General features: G+C 31.3%; 1 protein-coding gene across 6 annotated transcripts in view; it reads right to left on the bottom strand.

Moving 5' to 3' along the window:
* Rgk3 (Rad, Gem/Kir family member 3) overlaps positions 1–18,851 on the bottom strand; it is a 121,794-nt gene extending 102,943 nt beyond the window's left edge. For 2 of the 6 annotated variants that reach the window (XR_011395838.1, XM_070107699.1), the window contains exon 1: positions 18,152–18,851. The gene's annotated coding sequence lies outside the window, so the exon portion shown is untranslated. The other 4 variants (XM_070107700.1, XM_070107701.1, XM_070107703.1 and 1 more) reach the window with 4 other exon arrangements.
* Between the last annotated feature and the right edge of the window lie 7,891 nt (positions 18,852–26,742).

The following is a 26,742-nucleotide window of genomic DNA, read 5'->3' as shown; positions in this document are numbered from 1 at the left end:
ATTGTATGATACGATGAAGCGCACTTCTGGTTGAATGGCCGTAACATCCAGAAAAACTGACTGTTTGGTGCGCTTTATGGGCTGGTGGAATCATTGGCCCGTACTTCTTCAAAAACGATGATGGCCAAAACGTTACAGTCAATGGTGATCGGTATAGAGCCATGATTATTAACTTTTTCATTCCTGAATTCAACAACCATGATGTCCAGGAGCTGTGAAGTGAAGTGAAGCTGTCCAACAAGACGGCGGAACATGTCACACAGCTCGTGCCACAATCGATTTATTGAAAGACATGTTTGGTGACCGCCTAATTTCACGTTGTGGACCTGTGAATTGGTCTCCAAGATCTTGTGATTTAACACCGCTAGACTACTTTCTGTGAGATTATGTAAAGTCAGTGGTCTATGCGCACAAGCCACAAACGCCTCACCATTTTGAAGACAACATTCGCCGTATTATTGCCGATATACGGCCACAAATGTTGGAAAAAAGTCTTCAAAAATTAAACGTCCAGATTGAACTACATCCCAGCCAGCCGTGGCGATCATATGCCAGAAATCATATTTTAAATGTAATGCCACAAGATTATCTTTCGGATAAGTACGATTCATGTCAGTCGAATAATCCATCGTTGTTTTATTGCAATTTAAAATTCTATACCTCTAAAAAAAACCCTTTATAAAGTTATGTTGTTACCACAAAAACAACAATTTGTCATAAGTGCTTTCACTCAGCTTGTCAAAATCAGCTGTTTTGCTTTGTTTTGATGATCCAAGAATTTATTTTGCAAACATTGCAGTCAATAAAAATATGTGTTTTGAAACGTAAGTGAATACGAATGGATTGTATAAAACTCAAACTCATAAAAATGTAAACAAGAAATTCCTGAAAAACAAATAAAAATGTCTATTCGACATTCAAAATCAAAAAATACTTTTGAAGAGAGAAGAAGGAATGCGCATTCTAGTAAAACAAACTTATAAAATTGAATCGTGTCTACCGCTTAAAACTTTTATATTCAATGTAGGCTACTCTTCAATGCAAAAACAGTAGTTAACTTAAGGTTACGTATACGCCGCGGCTCATAATACCAATTTTGAACTAAAGGTTTTGAAGTTGTATTATTGATGCTAAAATACCAATTTTCAATAAGAAATGTACCTTTGAAGTTACATACAATTTAGCGTACAAATTTAATGGTAATATTATATAATAATATAATGCATATGAGTAAATATAATATATATATTTTTATGAATATGTCAACAATATATACAAAAGCATTTTACTCACAAGAAATCAACACAAAGCTACCAAGTGCTATAATTTTACTGCAAAAAATAATATAATATTATAAGATCAGATATATTATTTATAGCTGTATACAAGACATTCATATTTTAATTTAATCAAAATAAATACAATTTATTTGACTGTGTGAGCTGTTTAACTGTCGTTCATACAAGAAATGCATAGCTGACATTGAAAAAATATCAATAAAGCACAAATTGAAGGAAAATTATTTGGGGAGTATTGAATATAAATTTACAAATAAATATTTCTCAAACACAAATAAATTTTCACATAAAAGTTTATTAATTTACTTGTTTGGTGAAAATTTTATTAGTAATGGCAGGCATTGAAAAACTGTTGATATAGCAAAAACAAAAGCAAAAAAAAAATATTTGGATAATATTTATTAAGAGATTAACTTGTTACAGAAAGTTTTCGAAAGAAAAAAAATTTTAATATATGTTGTAAGCGAAAATTATTATTAAAAAGAAGTTCAAACGTATTTTTATTTTATTTCCTTATGATTATATCTTTATAATATATTTGTGTCACTGAATCTTACATTTTTTAATGATTTGTTGTACATTACAATATTAACCCAGCAATATTTTAGATTTATATAAATTATTAAAACGCAAATTTCATTACGCCTCGACACAAGATTCATTTACTGATTTTTATCACTTCTACAAGACAGAGTCTTTCAAAATTAAATGCCAACTTTTTTTTAAGATTTTAAATATATATATATCTCCTTGTCCTATATATGCTGACACCATACTACTCAGTCAGTATATTTGCTTGTCATTCAATTGCAAAAGAAAATAGAAATAAAAAAGAAATTAAGTAATGAGCTCTTTCAACGACCTGTTGTCTGAGTTGCAAATAAATTTACAAATACATACATACGCACATATACCCAACTACAGCTAGTTCCCGACATTTTTCTGTCACTTTATGCCATGTCAAAAAAAATAGAATTTTTCCATTTTTTGCTGCGTAAATTTGCCTTGATGTCTGCTGAAATAACAACATGGGGAAAACAAACCGCGAACTTGACGACCGAAAAAAATATAAGCTCGCAAAAAATTTAATGAAGTAATATAAAATGAGCGAAAAAATTATGAAAAACAAAAGCAGACATTAAATGTTTAAAAATATAAATGAAATAAGTTTAAAGAAAATTTCGAAAAGAAAATTTTATCATCGAAAAAACACCAACAACAAATTCTTTGATTACTCACGTCGAAAGTATATGAAATAAGTTTGAGAAAAAAATATTTGCAATAATTATTACAAAAAAAAAAAAAAAAAAAATAGAAAATTAAAGGAATGTGGCGAAAACACTTACATATATCGAACAAGTGCCATCATTAGTTAATGAATAAGTATTTCAATCAAGGCAAATTAGTAAAATTTATTGAATCTTGTTTAAATATGTGTATGTGTATGTAGCTGGCGCGTGGAAATCCCAAACCATAGTCATTTATTATTTGATATATGATTCAACCATTAGGTTGCTTCAAAAAAAAAAATCTTATAGCTTTGGGTTTAAGTTTGGTGGGTGAGGATTTGTACATCAAATAGAAACAGTTAAGCGGGTAGGTAGATAGAGTGGCTGTCTAACGACGCACCTAGGTCTTTAGGTGGGCCATTGTGAAGTTACGAGCGTAAGAGTTGAAAAATAATAATTTTTAAAATTTTTGAATTGAAGTAAATACATTCATACATACAACTATTTTTTATGATTTTCACACTTTTTTACTTCGAATTTGAATCAAACTCTGTTTGGGCATGTATGAAGGCCCATCGATGGTAGTATTATAATAAATAAAAAAAAACTTAAGAAATTGGATTTTAAATTTGATATTAGGGTGTCTTAAAAATAAAGTTTAGATAAAAAACAAAACCGAAGGCTCTGAGGCCTTGAACTTATTATATTTCATTAATGTATTTTATCTTCAAAAATTTTTCCTTATTGAATTTATACACTCAAAATATCACCCCTTACTTAAATAAAATATACACTTGCGTGCATTTTTAGTCTATGCTTTTTTATGGCTTTCATTCCTATGCCTCTTCTACCTTCTATAAATTGCCACTGCGCTCTCGACCACTTCCTTACTTGGCATGTATTTTTAATTCATTCCTTTCTTCATTTTTATTTGCCATAAAAATACGTAAACAAATGTTACTCTTCTCACAGGGAGAAGCAAATAAAATGCTTGAGAGCTTTAGCGCATTTTCGCGCAACGTTGGGTGGGTAAATGCCTCTGTATTTTAATATTCATAAGTAAGTAGAACACTTCAGCATATTTGCTTGCTTTTCACTGCACAATTGAGAGTTTATTAAGTTTACATATGCTGTCCTGATTTTTTTTGGCTTTATTAGTTTAACTAAATTTAAAATGTTTAAGTAGCTTTTTTTCAAAAGCGCATTTTTTAATTCTTTTTTAAGCCTCTGCTGATAGGTAAAAAATCTAGGTAAGTCTTTTAAGCGGTGCAAGGTCTTCTGATGGAAAAGCAGCTCTTTGACGAGTCTTTCGCTGAACTTCATGAATCCAGCTTTGTGTAAACCCCGATCTCAAATCTCAAATGTAACAAATTTCATTATCACTTTAGCTGAATATAAGCAATGAACGAAGAAATAGTGAAAATTTTATTTTTTGACAAAAGGCAGCTCCCAACAAAAAACTTGTTTCTTATAAAAAAATTGATATTTCAAACTGACTCAGAAGATCGAAACTATTATCAAAAAATCTTACGACTTCGATCATTACCTCGATTTAGGAAGATCAGCCTGTGAAAATTTCGAGTCGATCAGTGCAATAGTTTCGGAGAAATGTTTTGCAACGTCTCTGAAAACCGCCCACGTCTTTGGAAGCCGATTAACTTAAGTTAAAAAAATTTTAAATTTTAAAAACATATCATTGAAACATTTGCTGGATAAAATTCAAGTTTTCGGAAAATATTTTCAAATATATATTCAATAGATATATGAACCAACAAAAAAAAAAAAAGAATTTTTTAATTCTTAAGTGGATATAACCGCTTAAACAAAATTTAGTTTTGTTCTATCAACGATGGTAACCCTTTTCGAAATTTCAGTTAAGAGCTTTTTATTTTATGTACACCACATTTTGTATAAAAATATGGTGAATAATAATTTTAAAAATTAAATGAAAATTAAGAATTTAAATGGTATCATTAATAGCCATGTGTGGTAACTCTATTCAGAAAAGATCTAGTTATGATGAAACTTTTTTACCGTATTCTTCTGCGGTTTTTGACATATTTATCCAATCGTTAAACATTGTGTAGTACATTGTAAGTGATTTGTTTGATAATTATAAGTTTTTTTCAGTTTTTATTTTTAATTTTTGTTTTTTTAGGATTTACAGTTTTTAAATTTTTTTTCATTTGATTATTTTTATGTTTCTTCTTTCAATAAACACTCAAAAGAGCATTTTATAAACTTTACATCCGATTATCTTATATATTTCGTAAAATAACTGCATTTGTCACTATTTTGACCATTAAACTGAATAAATAGACACAATTTTATTTTATATTACTATGTTTTGTAGATTTTTTTTGCACATTTTGAACCCTTGGATTCATGTATAAGCGTAGATTTAAGCGTTTGTATTATATCTTCATTTATTTCTAAAATTTATCAATTGGACTTGTACCCCATCGAAATAGACTAGTCGCTTGAAAATACCAAGCGAGCATTCCACTCCCATACCTATGGAAACATACAAGTAAATGAATGCATGTAATAAAAGATAATTTGTTAATTTGGGTGCATTATGAATGTGGAAGACTTTGTCAAGTACATTTACTTAAAAGAGACTAACGATAGCACAACCACATGAAGGAGAGAAAAAAATAAAATAAATTTGTAACACAAAAGTTTGAGAGTTTCCCTAAAGGCAAGGTAAAAAGCAAATTGAATGGCAATTGGGGGAAATTACTTCATATATGTATTGTATATGCATATATGTGTGTATGTATGTATGTATATATGAGAGCTTTGTTGTTGACAGTAAATGTTGCACTGATATGACTTTAATTTAGTCACTAACAAGAATATTAGCAGAGGTTTTTGAAGTGGCCATTAGCGCGTGGCATAGTAAAACTTAGCATATTAGCACCGACCGACTTAGTAGACATACCAAACACGCATAGCGGGAGTTACGAGGTGGGGCAGCGCAGCGTGGTGTGTAAATAACAGAAATTGAAGGAATTGTGACAAAAAGTGAACGCGAATTACGCAAACAAAGCCAAATTGGAAGGGTGATTTCAAAGGAAAACTGAGTTTGTGAAGTAAGACAGACGTCGTCAGCATAACGGTAGCCAAATTAGGCTGAACGTCAATGCTTGGAAAACATAGAAAAGGGTGCACGAAATGAAAGTGAAATTAAAATGTACGAAATTTTTAGTTAACAATGAAGAGCTTATTTTAAGAAGGCTGCTGATAAATAATAACTAAAAAGTAAGGAGTGGGGGAGGGAATAGCTCGCTTTGTGTTTCAGCTTACTGCTTAACTTTTCATAAGGAAGTATTATTTAATTTATATTTGGCTGATTAAATATGCAAAGCGCTTATGCGCTAAGTCGTAGAAAATAAACAACAACTTTGTTTGAGGCAAGTATTTGCATATGAATGATTATTTATTTAATGAGGTGTTAATAATAAGCTATTTTTAGTTGCCATCAACCAGATTATAATAAATTCTAAAATTTAAGAAGCTTTTTTTTATTTAATACGCTGTGACCCCACTGGGCGTGTCTTAGTAAAGTTACTGCCTTTGCATAGTACTGTTAGTTATACATAAGATCAAAAGAAAAAACTAATAACAATTCAAAAGCGTTAGAAATATTATGGATGTTATTTTGAAGAGAACATACTAAAGAAATATTGAAATGACAGAGATATCTTCACGAAATTTGGCATCGGTTATTGCTTAAAGCAAAGGTGCAATGTTCAAAGAAACTATTCAGGTCGGATCACTATAAAATAAAGCTGCCATGCAAACTTAATGATCAGAATCAAGCGCTTGTATGGATAACTTTTTAATTTGAGGATGTATCTTCATTAAATTTGGCATGGTTTTATTGTCTGTGGAAATGGAGCAATCTCCGAAAAAATTGTTTAGATCGATTCATGTTCAAGTTTCTATATTTTTAGTGTCTTCTGTATTACTTTCTTAAGGGCACACTTAGTACGGATTTGAAATAATCATCATAGGTTATGTAATACCTCTAGAAATAATATACTAAAATTTCAAATCGATATTTCCACTAGTTTTTGAGATACGGCCTTCTAAAGTGTATCCGCTCACCTAAAACAGCTCTATGAGTTTGTCTTTAAACAGTATTTTTCGCATTTGCTTGAATGATCACCTGCACCCGGAGTTGCGAATTTTTTAATTCAATGTCGGGATAAAAAATTACATTTTCATTTTGAAATGCCGATGGCGGTCAAAAATTGCATTAACATTTTTGAATTCAAGATGCTTGGGATTATGAAATATTATTTTTTGATTTGAATGAATGTGAAAAAATTTTAGTTCTAAAACAAAATTTTTTTTAAATTATTTATTATATGCTTGAGATTAAAAATTTTTTTTTCATTCAGGTAGTTGGGATTAAATTTTTAATCCGGGGTTTTTTTTTGACTTTCGTTATTTTTTTCAGTTTACAATTTCTTTTCGACTGTTACTAATTTTATGGACACTATCTTCTAGTAAATATCACGTGTATTTGATTTTTAGTAACGAAAATACTAAAGTGGCTTAAGAAGATCAGATATATCAAAGATATTTTTTTTAAAGCGTCATAAAATCCAATAGCCGTTTAATTACTTGAATTCTATTAGAATTATAATACGAAAAATAATGGTGAATATTTTAGAAAGATAAAAGACAAATCTGCCACTAGATGACATAGGGCATGGGTCTAAATTGACAATTTTTTAACTGTCTTATTTTTCTCTCCTCTACTTCTACAAATGGCAACCCTATTCCAAAATATTTTCTGCTTGTTAGCTGTTTTAAAATCTACATATTTATTTTGTTGTTGGAAAATGACCATTTCATTTCCACGGGAACAACATTTGGAGCTAAGGGCTCAGATGTCCAAAACAATGTTAAGCAACACCTTGTTCCGCAATAAAGCTCCACAAATTAGATGAGTGCCATCCTTAAAAACAATAAAAGTTTGTTAAAAAAAAAAAAGTTATGCGCATTTCTATCAATCTTCGATTAGACAAATACAAAAACTACTTTGTTCGAAAAATTAAAAAAAAAAATTCCGAAAAGGAAGAAGCACTCAACAAATATGACAGGAAATTAACAAAGTTTCGCCCATTCAAGTGCTCAGAATGCAGCTTCTAACTGTTGACTTTTATCGACATGCATACATAAATACATACATTTGTATACTAAAAAATATGCATAGAATTTTTACGTGTTCAAATAATCTGAGCGATGTTTCAAACGTCCATTCATAACTTCTGAGCACAAATGCTGTAGCAGCGCTGAAACAAATGCTTAACAGGCCTAAGTCAGGTGTATAATATATGTAAATATGGATGCATATGAACACATGTTATTACTTGCTGTTGTTATTCTTGGTGCATACAAAAGTTCGCCTGAAAGCCACTTCGCATGCAGTAACGTGCAACATTTTCATGGCTGTATGCAAAATAAGCGCACATCAGAGACAAAGGACCGCCTCAGCTGGTGTTGGTGAAGTGAATTATGCCACACAATGGCGAGAGTATGAAAATAATGACGACACACAGGGAAAGTACGGAAGATGCGAAGCATAACTTTTCGACTGAGAAGAAAAAATACAAAAAAAAAAAAGAAAAAAAATTCAAAAAACTCTACAACAACTTTTGGAAACTTGTGCATGCTTTTGTATATGCTGTGGAACATACGTATACATATGGTATATACAAATGCACTACAAGTGCCGTTATATGAAATTGCTTTGCGTGAGCATGTCGTACGTGGCATTTGTTTAGGTGCCAAAAAGGGCAAGGCATGCATGTCTTTTCGAAAAACACGACACAAACTCGCTACAAGCAATAATAACGGTAACAGAGACAACAATAATAACAAAAGTACAACAAACAACAAAAACCATATGCACTTGCAGGAGTATAGTTTTACTGTTATTGTCACAGCGTTGCAGCGACAAGCGTCCTTGCCATTGACAGAGCGTGTGCATGTAACTGAGCGCATATGTGTGTGTGTGTGTATTCATACTCGCATGCCAGGTGCCAGACTGGCGCTGTCATTCGAAGCCAACAACAGCAACAAAATGCACGCACTCACTGCTGGCCAAATATGGCTATGCTTTGGCTATTGCTACAGCGTTTGCTGTTATTGTTGTTATTGTACTCAGCTGCTGCTGCTACTGCTGCTGCTGCTACTGCTGCTGCTGCTACTGCTGCTGATTTGCATAGTCACTCGTCCGTGCTCCACTGACGTAGAAGCATTTTTAATCATAATTCAATTAAAATTTTCGAGCCAGTCAGTTGCAGCGTTGTTGGCGCATGCGTAACGGTATGCAATAGCCGTCTAAATGTTTTTGTTGTTGCACACATTTGACTGCTCCTAATCTAGTTTGCAAGTCTAATTTGCTCTTAACATAAGGTAGCTGCTGTGCTGAGTTTTGAAATTTTGCATTAATTGAACGTTTTTCGACAAAATTTAACGGTTAATTAATTCAATTTATATTTTGCATTAGTTGCATGTGGCCAGGTGACGCATGTGAGCGTTCTTTGATGTGCAAAATAATTTGCTATGCAACTTAATGAAGCTGCACAGGGTGAATACGATACGAGGTTAAAACTGATTTTTTAAAGTTTTTGGAATTTTCATATTTAGTTTCGATATTAACTGAATTTTCAATAAAATGAAAATTCTCGTTAATACTATGCATCTGCTAAATTTAGTTATGATTTACCTAAGCGAAAAAGTATATCGTGTTCGTACTTAAGTACATTTTAGTTGAATTTTGTGTGCTTAGAAAGTTAGAACAGTCTGGCGCCCTCAAAAATAGTCTAACTTTGACAATTTGTTCTAGGAAAAAAATTTGAATTTATCTTTTTTACGCTTTATTAAACACCTATTTGAGTATATTGATTATTTTGTATACACATTTTTTTAAAAAATTAAAAAAAAATTTTCAAAACTCAACGAATTAGATATAATTTTTAGAACGCTAAAGTATTAGGATAGGTTGGGTTGTAGAGTTGATCTTGGCACCAAAGCTGATTCAGCATTCTACTTGAAAAGCTTTAAACGCTGGTGCTTTGTGATTCCCAAAACTGCTAGATATGAATCACCAGACCCTTATAGATCGACGAAGCGCTTTCAGCCACAAATTTGTTAAGGCAGCTAATATCGCTTCCAGCAACATCGCCAGGTTCGCCAAAATTATGCCTATCGAGATTTTTCAACCGCAGTCTGGCAAAAGCTGGCGAAACAGATTTTTTCACCTCACCATTTTCCATACAGCCTTGGCAATTTAGGTTCCACAAAATAGGTTTATGAAACAGTGCCCAGTCAAAATGCCTACCATAGCGGCGAGATAAAATTTGCTAAGAGCAAGTAGTTTAACTTTGAACCAGAAACATCTCTCAGCCGCAAAAGTCAGAGGGGCATCTGCATTTAAAATTATTTTTTAAAGTGGGCGTGATCCCGCCCCCTAATAGGTTTATTGTGCATATCTCATAAAACGCTAAAGCTATAATAACAAAATTCACTAGAAGCAAATGTTTTTAACACCTCTACCCACAGTGTGAAAATGAGTGAAAACCTCACTTTCCATATAACGGTACTAATAAAAAATACTAAAAGCGCGAAACAAGCACTAAACACGCCTGAGACATTAAATTTTATCTCTAGGATAGTATAAGATGATTTTATAGGAACCGCGTTCAAAATTAGTCAGTGGGCGTGGCACCGCCTACATTTAGGTGAAAACCCATATCTTGGGATCTGCTTAACCGATTTCAACCAAATTCGGTACATAATTTACATTTATTTCCCGTATAAAACCCAGTGCCTATAGTTGACCTTCAAAGTAGAGTATACCATTTGACTTTGCGAGAGTATAAAATGTTCGGTTACACCCGAACTTAGCCCTTCCTTACTTGTTATTTTTAAATTACTTTTTTTTCGGTATTTTTCAGGTTTTTAATTTTTTTTTAGTTTTATGATTATATTTTGGATTTTGTATTAATATAATTTATTTAACGTTATTTCCAGTAATTAAATTTTATAATTTTTTTCAAGTTTTTAATAATTTAAAAATTTTTTTTTATTATATTGGATTTTTTTTTAATTCAATCAACTTTTTTATTTTTATTTTAAATTTATTACAATTATACAGTCAAATTAGTTTTTCTTATTTTTTTATTTTTAAATTTAATTTATTCAGTTTTCTTTTGTTTTATTCCATATTAAACTTTTTTTTTAGTTTTTATTTGTAAATTAGTTATTTTCAGATTTAAATTTTTCGTTTATCGGTATTTTTATGTTAATATATTTTATTTTACGTTATTTCCATTAATTAAATTGTATTATTTTTTATTTGATTATTTAGTAATATTTTCAATTTAATTTTTTTCTTTTTAATAATTTTTTTTTTAATTCAATCTAATTTTTTAATTTTAGTTTTAATTTATTCAGTTTTCTTTTATTTTATTTTATTATACTCTATTTAGGTAAATTAAACATATTTTAATTATTGACTTTTTAAAATTTTTCATATATAATTTTAGTTTATTTAATTTAATATAATTTTTTTCTTTTTAATTATTATTTTTTAATTCAATCTAATATTTTTAATTTTAGTTTTAATTTATTACTGTCCTATTAATTATTTTTATATATTTTTTCCTTTTAAATTAAATTTATTCAGTTTTCTTTTATTTTATTTTTTAATACTATTATCAGTTAAACTAATATTTATTTAGTTATTGTTTTTTTTTTTTAATTTTTCACATATAATTTTAATTAATTAAATTTAATTTTATGTTATTTTATCTAAAAATATATGTTTAATTTTTTCGTTTTTTATTTTCATAAAGTTTTTTTTTCGAAACATTATGTATGATTTATTATAATAGAGTTTTTTCTTAATTTAACTTAGTTTTTTATTTAATCTCACTTATTTTACGCAAAAATGTACCTTTGAGTTAAGAAAAATGTACTGCTATAACAATTATTATTAATATTTAACAATTTTTCATTCCACTACTGCGTTGCGGTCTCATAATTTCAAAATTTCGCATTACGCTTGACAAATATTTTCGTTTTATTACCGTCAATGACCGTCAGTACAATAAATCGCATATTCTATGCAATAAACTGCTGCTCTTTTGTAGAGTTATTGGATTAGAGAATAAAGTAAGCGCTTGTGTTGCAAACACATATATACATACTTAGATATGTATTATTTCGTGTGTATGGCTGCACATTTAACTCAGCTTAAATCTTATTTTTTCGCACATTTCGTCCATTTTGGTGTTGTATACGTTTATCTTGTAGCTGGTCATTGACATTTTGTTGCACATTCTTGAGCGTTCGGTGCCAAGTAGCTACCAGCGCACCATTCTTCGCATTGCAGCATTGCAGTTGGCAGTGGAATTTTCCAAAACTTACTAACAGTTATTTTCACAAAATATTTGCCAAAAAATGTGGAAAGAGAGTGCCTTGGAGTAGTGGTTGAGTGAACAGGCGCTCTTAAATGAAATATTTTTTGAAATTTTGGGTGCAACTATGGCCTTCATACGCATTTCAATAAACAGTTACAAAAATTGGAGAGTGAAGGAAATTTATGTGAAAAATTAAAAATATTTTTAATTTATTATATTATATTTTTTATATATGGTATGTATAAAAGTTTTCTATAGTCATACTTCACTTAAAAAAATATTCTTTGATGTGAAAGCCTGCTTCATCGCTGCTAATAAAAAATATAAAAAAAAATAAATTATAGCCTACTAAAAATTATTATGTTCAATGAATGATAAATGAACTCTTCGGGTCACATTCTTTGATATAACTCGAAAATTAATTTTCCCCTGCACCTACCTCATACCCACATCCCAAGATGTGTCATTCATATAAATATAATAGACAACACTTTCACTTTCTCTCAACACACGCACATATATACGTAGCTATAAACACACCTATCTATTTTTTGTGTGTTTATAAATAAATCTATGCCTCAGAAATGGCCTACTTTGCCGCAGCGTATGTACGAGTGGTTGCAACTATGAATCATAAGCTAGAATGGCATATTGTTGCATGGTGTGTAGGCGGTTTCGTCCATTTATCACAAATATTCTTGAAAGCCAAGGCATTCCACTATGCTGCATAGATAACTATGAGTAGTGTTATGAGTAATAATGCGATTGCACAAAGAACAACAACTACAACGTTCAGATATGTGCACTCTCATGGAATTAGCTGTGGGGCGCTGCTGTGTTAGAGGCCAAGTTAGCATATTTGGCAGAAAAGAAAATTTGTTTATAAGTCAAATAAAACTTGTGGCATTTCAAGTGATTTATGATGTAGATATTTTTTTTGAATGGAAATTGTTTTCAATGTTAAAAAATATTTTTAGAACTATTTAAAATTCGGTTTTTATAAAGTTGTTAATAATTTGTTTTTAAATGTCTGAAGCTGACAAACAGAAAAAAAAAATGTTTAGACACAAGACGTAGAAATAAACACTAATGGCTTCATATGCAAACTTTGAAATAAGTTTGGTTCTTTTTTGTTTTAATGTATTCCAAAAGATTTGTTTACAAAGTGAAACCTGTCGAAAATGACTGAAACAAACGAAGATGAATAGCTTTTATTAGTAAACACTTCAACAAAGCTATTTGTGTGCCCTGGCGTATGAGTAACATTTTCATTTATTTAAACCTCTGTGAATTAAGCGCTAAAGGTGGCTTTAGTAAAATTTCTATCTATAAGTATATTTAAAAATTTTTAAAAATTTATGATTCCTAAGTAAATGCTCGAACTGGTAGGAAGAAGAAGAATGAGTGAAACGGTTAAGAAATTCAGATCAATTTCAAACTGCCAAATGTATAAGAGCGAGATTGTGCAGCACGAAGAAGTCGAAATTAGCACTCGGAATGTCCGAAGTCGTTTTAAGGAGACAGGACTTGATAGGCGCAACCAGCGAAAAAAAAAGTCTTGACCCTTATTTTCAGGGCAAAGATAGTTTCCTTAAAAGAGAGATCTGGTGAATATTAACGGTACTCTAAGTTTTGGTAGGTATTAAAATATTTTCCACCATCATCTTCTAATATCCATTGAGATGCCTTTTATAGCCTTAAAAAGGTATGTATAAGTATATACCATATCCATCTGTCCGTCTGTTTGTATATATAATACATGAACTAGTCCCTCAGTTTTTGAGATATTGAACTGAAATTTTGCCCGCCTCCTTTTCTCCGGATGAAGCTATTCATTTGTCGTAATCGCGAATATCGAAGTAATATAGCATATAGCTGCCATACAAACTGAACGATCAGAATTAAGTCCTTGTATGGAAAACTTTTTTACTTGACAAGATATCTTACCGAAACTAAGAATGGATTATTGTCTTAAGCATGGGTATAATTTTTGAAGAAATTGTTCAGATCGGTTTACTATAGCCTATAGCTGCCATACAAACTGATCAATCAAAATCTAGTTTTTGTATGGAAAACTTTTTCATTTCACCAGATATCCACTCGAAATTTAGCATAGATTATTGCCCAAGACAACGGTATAATATCTGAAAATATTTTACAGATTTGACAACTATAGCATATACTTGTAGCAGCCTCACAGTAATGTCTTTTCTTGTGTTGTCTACCAAAAGTATAATTCTTCGAGACGACTTTTGCTTATACTTATGCCTCTCGCTTGTAAACATCAATACTAATTTTAAACCGTTACAGTCATTTCTCGCCCCAGAGACGTCTCGTTGTATTTAATTGTTCGTGGAGATAGTTAAGATGCAATCGAGTGGAAATTGAGCAAAACTAATGTTTTCGGAAATTAGTGAATTCTTTGCATTTCACTTAGAAGTTGATAACAGCAATAAAAATCTCTGCTGCAGCCACAAGTGAGCACAATGCTTTCCTTCCACTTCATCGACGCCAAGGTAATGCGACAGACAACAATTGAATGCCGCACCATTCACCAAAAACGCCACCGCAGCAGCCCGAGAAGTCACTGAACGCAAACAAAAGAAAGGCGAACTAAAAGCGAAGTGGCCGTACGCCATGAAGATAAAAGCGAATATTGCAATTAACATGCTTAATGAACTGGAACGCTGGCGCGTATGTGTGTGCTTCATTAACACATATACAGGCACACACATAAAATGTATATGTGAGGCCACAAACCTTTTATTAAGCCACCAAGCACGCCTTTGCTGCTACAATAAACGCCCTTTTTTGTTGTTGTTTTTTTTATTGTTTTTGCTAGTTTGTGTTGCCACACAAAGTTATTGTTTTTTATTATATTTGTTATTATTGTGGCTCTTAGAGTCTGCCAAAGCCACAAAAAGATGTTGACTAACAACATAATTATCCGGGCGCACGAAAGCCACTGAGTTATGTTAAACATTCTAGTTTATAGAGCTCGTGTGACACCCTTTAATTGTGTTTTGCTTGCTTGTTTATTTTCATATGTGCGTGCAAATGGCTTGCGGTTCAACCACATTTATGTTTCGAGCGCCGACTTGTGGCTCTGGCGCAATGAACTTTTCGAAGGAAACACAAAAATGAATAAAAAATAATAAAACAATGAAACTTTTGCAATACTAATAATAGTTGTAGTACATACTCGTAATATATGGTTTATGCCGTTGTACGCTGCGTATACGTAATGCGTGTTTTATATGACTTTGTTTTATGTAGTCTGCGTTTGAGCGCTACTCTGTACGTTGTATGGTAGAAGAGATTTTGTGTAGAAGTGTGTGTGTGTGTAGAAAGATGTATGGTAGTGTGTGCGTGGAAACCAATTGTTGCATGCACTTAAATTTTCAGTTCAATTTGTTCAACTCACATATGTACCATATGCATATGTACATACATATGTATTTGTGGTGAAGCTTTGCATGTATATTCAAATTTACTTGTTTATAACCAAACACAACAATGCCAATTTTAAACTGCAACTTCTGCATTGAAATTCTCCATTTATTATTGATTGAATGCTGTTTGGAATCACTTTGGAGTATTTTGTGGTAATAATTAAACTGTACTCTCAGTGCTTATAATTCCAATGTAGTAAATCATATACTAAATACTGTAATACACATAAACATAACGCTCGTGTATGGCGGCCTCAAACAAAACAGCTGTTTAATAATGTATTAAATTTTGTTATGAGTGAAATACATCAAATATTTCATAAACATTTGGGAAACCACAAATTTTTCTGATATAATTTATTGTTAACTCCAGAAATACATAAATCATTAAAATTATTAGAACTTGCCAAATACTTTAACATGCAACGGATTCGTAATATATTTTTATTTTAAGTAAAAAGAAGCAAAAAATAACGATATTTTAATTTGTTCTGAAAAGCCACAAATGTAAACAAAATTTTTCGTTTTAATGCTCATTTGTTTTTGAAAGGTTTTGACTAATTCCACTTGATTCCCTTTTGACCTTATTTTCATATAACTTATTATTATAATTATTTAAAAATATTTAACACATTTGGTATGGATTATATGAGAGTCCCGTAATTCAAAATAATACACTTGATGTGGCAACACATTTTTTGGTTGAAACTAAGCATACAATAGTCAGTCTTTATAATTAGGAAATTATAATTTCACAAATAAATCAGTGATCAAATCATTGCTTACACGGAAATTACTGAAATGTGTATTTATATTTAAGCTATTTTATAAACTAATTTGATCAAAAACAGTGATTATTTTAAGAGGGAAGTAAGGGTTTAAACCTCAAAACTATTTGGTTTTTTCTTTCAGCTGATCCAGTACGGAACTATGAGGGGCATCGCAATTCAATTTTTTTCCGAGACGCTCCAAAGTAATTGCTGCCATTGCCGTATTTTTTTAATATTTCTCTATACAAATTAACAGAGTACTCTGAAAATGTCACACTATAATGTACCATTAGATTTTAAACATAGATTTCCACTGTTTTATAAAAAAATAATCATAAAAATGGGCTTTGTTTTACATGTTCTAATACTACTTATTAAGGAAAGTAATCATATACATATATGTATCATACACTCATGTGCAAAACCTGTTTCCATCTGTTTACATTATTTCCACCATATATCTTTCAGTTTCTGTTTTAAATGGCTGTGCTAAAGCTTATCTAACCTCCAAATTTACACGTTTGTAAAAGAAACGATTTTGAGTTACTTTAAAAATCCGAACTTCTCAAAAACCAGCATTTATCCAACAAGATTTTATTTGTTCTCGATTTATCCAGATTTTGTTTCTATGCTCTATAAGAGTTACATATATACTTGTATAGATATATGTATTTTTGAGTTTTATTTTTTGTTTTTTTAAATAGCCGTGTGTATTTAGACTTCTAACAGTTAGCTGTCTAGTTGCACCATATATTTACATATACATATTTTTTATATATTTACATATATACATTTTTAGTTTCTAACTCAAACAATGAACGCTGAGCTGAGAAAAGTCTTTTAAAAGTGCTCCAGACAAGAAAGAGTCAGAACGACCAAAAATTGTTGATTACAAACTCAATATTGCTTAGATTTAGAAACAAGAGTTTCGATATACTATCTAATTGCGAAAAATTTAGATATACCAAAAGGCAGAAGATAGCTAACCTTAGAACCTACGAGTACATATTTTCCAAGAGAAGAAAAATATTTTATTCATTGAGTGGTTGGTTTATAGAAATGTTTGTTTAAAATGAAAATCAAAAGGAACGTCATCGACTTTGAAACCAAATTTTATAAAAATATTTGAAAATTAGTCTAAATTTCGAAAAGTGAGTCAAATTTCGTGCTTTTGCATAGGAGTTTCGAAACTAAACAACTTATTGCGTTTGTGAAAATTTAACAAAAAATTTAGCAGATACTTGGATTTCTAATAATTAGAAATACAGTTTTATCGTTTCTTTTCGAGACGTTCCATTTGGAAGATAACTGTCAATACTTTCTAAAGTCAAAAATAAACTTTTAAATTTAATATTGCCTACCAACAGAAGATACCTGCGGGAAAACATATTTTTTATGATTATGAATTTTTCGTTATCTCGATTTTGAAACCTAAAGTTAACGGCAATATACTCATGAACTTGGTTGCAATGAAATGCCAATTAATATTACTTATTTTTAATTCTAAAATCCATAGTCTTGCTTTCTGATAATTTATTTTCGATTTAAAAATAAATAATAAAAACTTTTTAAAAGGTTTGAATTTATATTATTTGAATAATAAAAAAAATATTATACCTTATTATTTCTCAACTCAACAGCTTTACATACATATATTTGTCAAAACCGAGTTGAAAAATGCATTTCATTAATATCGATTCTTAAAATTTCAAATGACTAAACTTTTATGATTTTCTTACAGCAATTTTACAAAGCGCTTTTCATTGCTGCAATTTATTACGGTTTAGTAGCGGCACTTAATTGTTTATTGTGTTCAACAGCGTGCCATTAGCATGCTATTTTTGATGCCACAGACGTATTTTTGCAATTTTTTATAGAATCTCTACAAAAAAAAAAAAAAAACAATTTCAATTTTATGGCTGCCACATTTTTGTTTATGCTGCAACAAACACTTACTTTTCGGCTCACGTACGACTGCTTACACTTTTACGCGCAAAATTGATAAAAAAATAAATAAAGCGTTTGCCACCTTTAGCAACAACAACTTTGTGTTTGTCGTAGTTTTGGAGCATTTGCTGCCGCGCTTTAAAATTTTTTGCAACTATTTAACGGTGAATGTGTGTGTGCTGGTGCTGCTAAATTCACTGCACATCAACCACAATTGGGCGCCGGCGAATGCGCTTTCTAACGACTAAACTCACGTTCGCAAAATATAAACCGTTAACGGCCAAAACAAACGTCCGTTGAGTGCCGTGCAATTTCCGCTTACCGTTACAATGTTTCAATAATCGTTTTTGCGTGCTGGTGTGCTTATTGTTGTTGCTTTTCTACTGCGTTAGTCGAAAATTTTTTGCTTCTCTTTTCTTTTTGCGTAAATTTGAAAAAATTATTACTACGAAAATAGACACCGGTGCTCTACTATTTTGTTGCTGTTGTATTTTTTCCACACTTTCCTTTGCTCAATATTCACATATTATAATTAGAATAACACCTATACTTGTACACACACACTCATGTATTTCGACACTCTGGTCTCAACACAGCGACAATTTGCCTTTTCGCCAAAAAAATAAATATATTCTTTATATTTCCCGTTAGCTTCGTTTGTCGTCTGCACGCGTTGTGTGTCGGCTATGAACTGAATTTTCCGAAATGAATGTTCCGTTAGTCGAAAGCAGCTACTTGTGGTCTTTGCCTCCCGCTGTCTGTCGTCGACGCGCTGCCGCAGTCGCTGCCGCAGTGGGCTTTGTGCCAAGCAGCTGCGTCGCATAGCCGGCATTTTGGTTGTGTATGCGTGTGTGTGTGTATTTTGGCTCGCGCTTCTGTATTTAAATACTTCGGAATTTGTGCACTCGACTGCAATGCGAAAGATGGCATCAAAAATTAAATCCCGCAAATGCATTCCCGTTGGAGGTATGCTTCCTGCGTGGCCAGTCGACTGTGCTTTTCGCGGTTGTATTTAATTTCCTCCACCGCTCTCTCTCTCTCTCCGCAATCTTTATATTCATAATGCATCTCCCCTTTTCCCTATTTCTCTACCAACTGTTTTTTTTTTTTATTTTTTTTTTGTTTGTTTTCCTTTTTCACTGCACTTTGTAAGCATTTGTAGACTGCATTTGCGTTTCGCAGCGACAGCGACGTTGGCAGCACGCTCACGAGGCCAATGCCCGCACGATACGAGCTCCTTCTCGTAAACATATCGTGTACTCATAGCTTCGTCAGCAACTTTCTTGTGCGACGTGCCAATATACTTATTTGCCGACTCTCAGCGTGAGCTTTTCAAAGCGTATATTCGCTCTCGGGCGTTATAAATATTGGGCCCAAGTGTTGTAGTTAATATTTTGAGGCGCGGAATTGATACAAGAAATAAAGTTAGAAAAAAGTTAATATCGTTTGGGATATCCTCTTTTATTACTCACTCAAAATATTACAGTAAAATTCCAAAGTATATTGATTTAAATATTGTCTGAATAGTTAGGTTAAAAGAAAATGGAATTGAAATAATAGAAAAATAGAAAAAGGGGTTAACTAAGATAGCAATATGAAGTTAACAAGGAAAGTGTAAGGAAGTTAAGGTCAAGATAATACAATAGGGCATAAAATATAAAGCCATGGTGTAGCAAAATTTAGTTTAGAATCGAAAGATAATAGGACCACAGAGAAAGTATGCTTATAAACTGGAATTATGGATGGCCTCGCGTTATGAAATATAAACTTATAATAGGATTGTAAGAAATAGAAATCATAAGTAAAATAAAAAAGAAATTCGTAGGAATAACTGAGATTTTTATGTAATAAAATTATAATATAAAATTATCGCAAAATATGGGTGTCAGGAAGGTTCACGAAGGTTTACGTTAAAAAGTATTTTTATAGAGTTACCACCTATCTAAAATTTTTACTTCAACAAATTTAAAAGGATAAAAGGCTGTTAAAATCGTGCAATTATGAACTTTTGAAGTTACCACCTTTTTTAAAAAATAATAATTTGTTGAATTTTGTATGAAGTTGAAATGCAAGATCAATGGTATCAAATCAAATAATTTGCAGAAAGATTTCTGTTAAAGTTTTTTTTGACAATATTGCCCCACGTTAAACTTTTTTTAAATAATTTAATGAAGTAAAGATTTTATTTTTATTTTGGCTATTAGTTGAAAGCTTTAAAGGAAGCTTTTATGTTAATAGAAATATTTTCCTAACCATATCTTAAAATATAATTTTCGAATAATATTAATTTTTAATTTTAAAAGAATTTTGCTAATATTGTATTCTATGGTTATATGATACAATAACTGCAGAAAAAGTTTTAAAATCAGCAAATATAGTTGCCACCTTATTATGGAAAAAAACGAAGTTTTCCCAATTTATAGTAATTTTAATGTAAGAAACAATTTGCTTGAACGCTTTGGTATAATTATAAACACTAATTAAAAATGTTCCAGCAGGGTTGCCACCTTATTTTTAAAAAATTTTGTCATTAAAAGTTTTAAACATAATATTTTTTAAAAATAATTTAGTTTCTCAATTATTATGCTTTCAAGCGGGTTTTTAATACATAGAGCAATGAACTATATTTAAGCAGGGTTGCCCCCTTATTTTTTTAATTTTCGGCATTGAAAGTTAAAAAAATAATATTTTTTTTAAATAGTTTGTTTTCTTAATTTTCATGCTTTCAACGGGCCCTCAACTGATTGACATATGTACATATATAGTACAATGTGAAAAAAAACTGTTAAGCACCATTTTATTATAAATGTTTGTCAATCATTATCTTTAAAAAAAAATGTATATATTATTAAATGCAATTCTAAACAGCTTACACACCTCGTTAGTCGTTAGATTCGCCTAGAACCGGCCATGTGCTATAATTGTGCTCCTTCTCTCTCTCTCTCTCTCTATTGTTCAATATTTACATTTAATACATTCGTACTTTCCGAATTTCTACACAACTCTCTCTGAAATCAGGTCATACAAATGGTAGTAAGTAAGATAACTGCTCTTCGTAGTAAGTTTGAAGTTGCCGCGCTCTCACCTACAAGCACTCACTGCACTTTTTGAAGTGACGTCACAAATAAGCTCCGTTGAATTGCTGAAGGGCTTGTACTTGTATATTATATTTATGTATGTATACAGATATCTAATATATGCCTTACATATATAACTTGCTCTTTTATAGACACATAAATGTATATTTTTATACATACATGTATGTATTATTACATTTCAAAGGCACTATCACATATTTTGCCACTACTAAACACCGTATGATTGTTTATGTATGGATGTGTGGCGGTAGTTGAAGGTTCTTTTATGTTTGCACAATTTCGCTTTGTTCTTCTTTCACGTTGTTGTATTTGTTGGCGCTGATTTGAAAAATTCCCGCTGCTCGCTTGTGCAACCTTTCAATGTTGCTATAAACATATGTCCATATTTATATGTATGTATTTCATAAAATAATGACGTCATTACTTCTGTTCGATCGACTTTTTTATTACCGGCTTTATTTCAACTAGCATCGTGTTTTTGCCCTCACATATATGGTACATACATATGTGCATATACATTATCTAAGTATGTGTGTGTGCATATTTCTATGTCCTAGCCCTTGTCATTTTGTTGTCGTTCCGTCGCGCTCTCGCCTGGCATTGGCGCTTGCCGACGGCATCGAGTCAGTGACGTTTTCGCGGTTGAAGGCGTTTTGTCAGTTTTGCACATGCAACTGCTTTTCGCTGTTACAGTGTGTGTGTTTCTTTTATATATGCGAATGTATGTGGTTATTGCCTTGTCTCTAACCACAATGTGAATCCTTACTTCAGCATTTTTTTTTTGTTTTTCATTGAATTTTATAATGTTTGCTTGATTTGAAGTTCGTGCAAATCTTTAAGGACAAGGCACTCAAGGTTTACGAATCCAAGAAATGAAAAAAGAAGTTGCTTTAGATAAAAAAGCAATTAAATTTATGGTGATGAACACATTGGTGGGTTTTCGTGGATTTTTGGTTAATCGCGGTTTTGAATTTAAATCGTGGTGGGAAAGATTCCAAAGTAGCTTATTAATTTATATTCGATATCTTTGTTAAATATAGTATATAAAATACATATATATTGTTTATTTTAAAAAAAAGTTCATATTTTATTACGATATCGCACTTTTTGGCTGATATATTCGAGATTAAAACCAAACAGAGATCATACTGTGTAAAAAGTCGTGTGTGGCAAAATAACACAGATTTTGCCAATCATAAATGTATGTATCTAAGAGAGTGCATTTGTAAAATTTGGCGAGGTTTTAAAAGAGTAGCTTGTCTGATATTGATTGAGAGTTATTTGAAAATATATATAACAATACAAAAAATCAACAAACCAGAGCTGCTACTCTAAAAAAATTAAACAAAAAAGTATATAATATACACTAAATATTTCAATATGTGGTATGTACCAATCAAAAGGTATTTTAGAAATTTTAGCGCTGAAAATTTTCTATAAAAGAGTTACCACCTTTTTAAAAAAGTTAATTAGTATGTCAAACTGGAAGCTTACCAACTTTAATAATACCGATAGTTTGAAATTAAAAATACAATTTTGTCATGAAAATTACTCAATCTTATTGCGAATGGCTCAGGCTGAATGCGTGTCGTAAATCCGAAGATTGTCGCCGTTAAGCTTAAAAGCAATAGGTAGCGGCAGGTTATTACTAAAAATCGGAGTGACATCTATCGGAAATTTGTATTTGGAAAAGTAGCATTCTAAACATTTACAGTTTATTAGTTTTGGGCGCAGTTCAACTGAATATGATTATTGGCGATTTTTAACATTTCTAAATGTTGCAGACGACCAGATTTGTTTTAAAACTGAGTGTTTTTATTTCCATAAGGTCGTGTTGCGAATGAGTTTTTAAAAATTTAAATTTATAGTTTATTTTTTCCAAAACTGAATGCTGATTTGTAAAAATTGTAGGTTACCTACTTATCCACATACATTGCCAAAAAATGTCATTTAGATAAGGCTATAAGTTTGATTTATACCAGTGGTTTGTTCGTTTCGTCGCGCTTCGCGTTTTGTCGAATCGATGCCAGCAGATGAAAAGTTTTGTTAGTTCGGATTTGATGCAATATTTCCTAGAAACTTTTTCTTGCCAATAAATAAGCAATTTAAAATTTAGCCAAAATTAAAATAATTTAATGATTTTCGTTTCTAATAACTCGCAAGTATCAGCGGTGCCCTTCTTTAGTATTAAAATTAGCGCGAATTCTATTGTTTTAAATCAAATTGAAAATATTGCCTAAGTATATATTTTTTATACCATCTTTATATATATAACGAGTATATGTATGTATATACTTGTATATAGTTGCACATCTTCGTTTTTCTGCTTCTCTGTTTTTCGCAATTCCCAATCACATGCTTCGTTTGCTTGACCTCATGTAACGCTACGAGCGTATTTCGAAAACATTTCGAAATTTTCATAATTCGGAAAAATTTTGTTGCGCTATTTATTAGATATTCTTTTTTTTTCTGAAAAGATTTCACAGATACATTTTTTTATATATGCCCATATTAACATACATATAAATATATAGTGCCTGTGTGTAAATATAAATTTATGTGTACGAATATATTGCTTTTATTTTTTCTGATTTCAAAATCTTTCGTTTCATCTCTAATACCTTCCTATTTTTATTTTTGGTTTTTATTTTTATTTTTATTTTATATTTTTATACACGTATATATTTTGAGCTGCCTAAATGGGTGTGACTGCTGACGGCATCGTTGAGTTGCTAACAAAAATAGCAACAGGCAACGTGTTCGTCTACGCGCTAAATGCAATAACTTTAGCTGAAATGAAAATTTTTTCTATAGCTAATTCAAATTTTCTTTTGGTTTTAATTTTTTTTTTTTTTAATAATTTAATTTTGATTAGTTTTATATTTTTTTATTTGTATACTCTGAACAGTGTATAGTAAATTTGTATATACAGTCCCTCAGTGTTTGAGATATTACGCTAAAATTTTACACACATCATACCCTCCTCAAGTGACTGCCCATATCGGACCACTATGTCATATAGCTTCCATTAAAACTGATTGCTCAAAATCAAGGCTTTGTAAGGAAACCATTTTTACTTGACAAATTATCTTCATGATATTTGGCATGGATTATTGTCCAAAGCAATGTTGCAATCTCCTACAAATCTCTTTCAAATCGGAGGACAATAGCATGTACCTGCGATCCAAATTGGCCGATTAAAATCAAGTCCTTGAAGGGATAACTTTGATACCATATATCTTTTTAAAATTTTTCCAAGACAATGATACAATCTTCGAAGAGATTGTGTAGATCGGTCCACTATAACATATAGCTGCCATACAAACTGAACGACCAAAATCGTGTTCTTGTTTGAAAATTTTTTTTTTTTAATGGTGTCTTTGGTGGCTTCGCTGCAAACAAAGTTAAAGTTTTTCTTGTTTATTCATAATAATACCATAATTATGCATTTAGTTCACCCTTGCTTGAAGTTCATAACATAGTAACACATTTATTCTTCACCTACATGATTATTTGTTGTTAACATGCGATTGTGGTAAATGTCACAATCAGGCGGCTAACTTCTATTTAAAAGGCGTTTCTATTATCACTCAGCAATTTGCATACATATATACGTACATATATATACTATCATATCTGATAGGTTCGCTTTATATAAAGTGCTACTACAAAAAAATTTTTTTTAATAAATAAAATTACAGCAATAACAGCAAAATTGCCGAAAAGCGTGTTACTCCTGCATTACATTTTTCAAACCACCTCAAAAAGCAGCAACAAAAAGCACGAGGTTAACAGCCGATTTATATACAGAGCAGCGTACGTTCACATTTAGCACATAAATAAAATGTTTCCCCAACATTTAGGCGTTTGAACCGCTGTGAACCAAAACAAGCTGCGCGTGAATGAGCTGAGTGACATACACACACGCACACACACACATGCAAATATATGGCTGTAGGTGTGCGTAAAAATTAATGAATTGCGGAAATAATCCAAAAACTGATACACACACACACACACTTTTGTAAGTATGAATATTGTTTGTCTAATTTTTCGCATTGTTTACACATAATTATTCATTATTCTTTTCGCTCCCAAAACATCAGTCATTGATTGCCTGTCGACTGACGTGTGCCGAGTCAGTACAACAAGTTGACAAAATATGTAGGTCTTTATATGCCCAAACACATACTTGCATATTCTAATGTAAACAATATGTAATACGAAAAAAAGAAACAAAAACAAAAAGTTGAGATATTCTCAGCTTTCATAATTTTCCTCACATTTTCTCCATTTTCATAGTAGTACAATATTTTTCCTTTTTTCCAACCCCTTTTGCCAAATTTATTGTTATTATTATTATTACCACATTTTGTTGTTGTCTCGCCCTACACTAAAACAAAACAAAACCGCTACGATGTGCTACTTGATCAACTTGCCCTAAATTTACCTCATAATGATTCATTGTTGTCACGTAGAGGCGCACGTTTTGGAAATGAACTGGAAAAATGTTCGGCGAAAAGTGAAAAAATGCTCACTAGGCGCCATATATTATATATTTATATATATCTATATATATATACATACATACGTACACTACTTTCTATAAGCGGCATATGGTCAGGGTGGCTTTCCCGGTCACTCTTTATTTGCGTCTTAATCATATGAATAATTCATGTAAAAATAACTGACCCATTTTCAGCTTCGGCTATGTGGTTGGCATGTGACCGCTTAGCTTTGTTTATGTATATATTTTAAATAAGTCATAAAATGTGTGAAACACATTTCGATACACAAATAGCTTCGCAACTAGCAGTGATTGATGCTTTTTTAAGTGTTGAATGAAAAAATAATATTCTACGATTTATTTCGTTAAGTCGCAACAAACGAACGCTGTTACTCGGTTAAAGTTTTGTTTCGTTAAACCAAAGAAGAAATAGAGAGCAAAATAAATTGTCGTGAAACATGCGTTTTTTTTAATACTAAAAGATAATAAGCATGAGCACCCTCGATTCGCAACTTGCTTACTCGCTATGTTTGATATTGGTTCTCTTGTAACGAATACGCAATTAAAACAATTTACATCATTTCGTGAAATTTAAGCCGCACTGACAAAAAAAAAATTACATTTTGAAGTAATTTATTACAAATCTCTATACCGCCTTCAAAATAGGCTTATTTTGAGTATGCCAAAGTTTAATACAATTTTTCATACTTTTCATCTAAATCTCCGCTGGGTTGGACTTCCGCGCCTTCCGTGCCTTCTGTGAATTTTAGTTTTTTCGGTTTCGACACATTTTTGAAGCGCCATTCGCTTGAATGTAGAACAATTTCGATGACATATTCATAAACCCAAGACTCGTCACCAATAATGAAACGTTTGATGAATGAAGAGTTCTCAGCGACGTTGTCAAGCATTTTTTTCAATCTCTTCTCGACGTCGTTTTTGCAAACGGTTCAGTTCTTTTGGTACGAGTCTGGCATTGACACGATTCTACTAAT

Source organism: Bactrocera oleae, chromosome 4, assembly GCF_042242935.1.
Source record: "Bactrocera oleae isolate idBacOlea1 chromosome 4, idBacOlea1, whole genome shotgun sequence".
In the NCBI taxonomy this organism is placed as follows: domain Eukaryota; kingdom Metazoa; phylum Arthropoda; class Insecta; order Diptera; family Tephritidae; genus Bactrocera; species Bactrocera oleae.
Note: the sequence above shows the minus strand (reverse complement) of the source record. Positions and strands in the feature narration are given on the sequence as shown.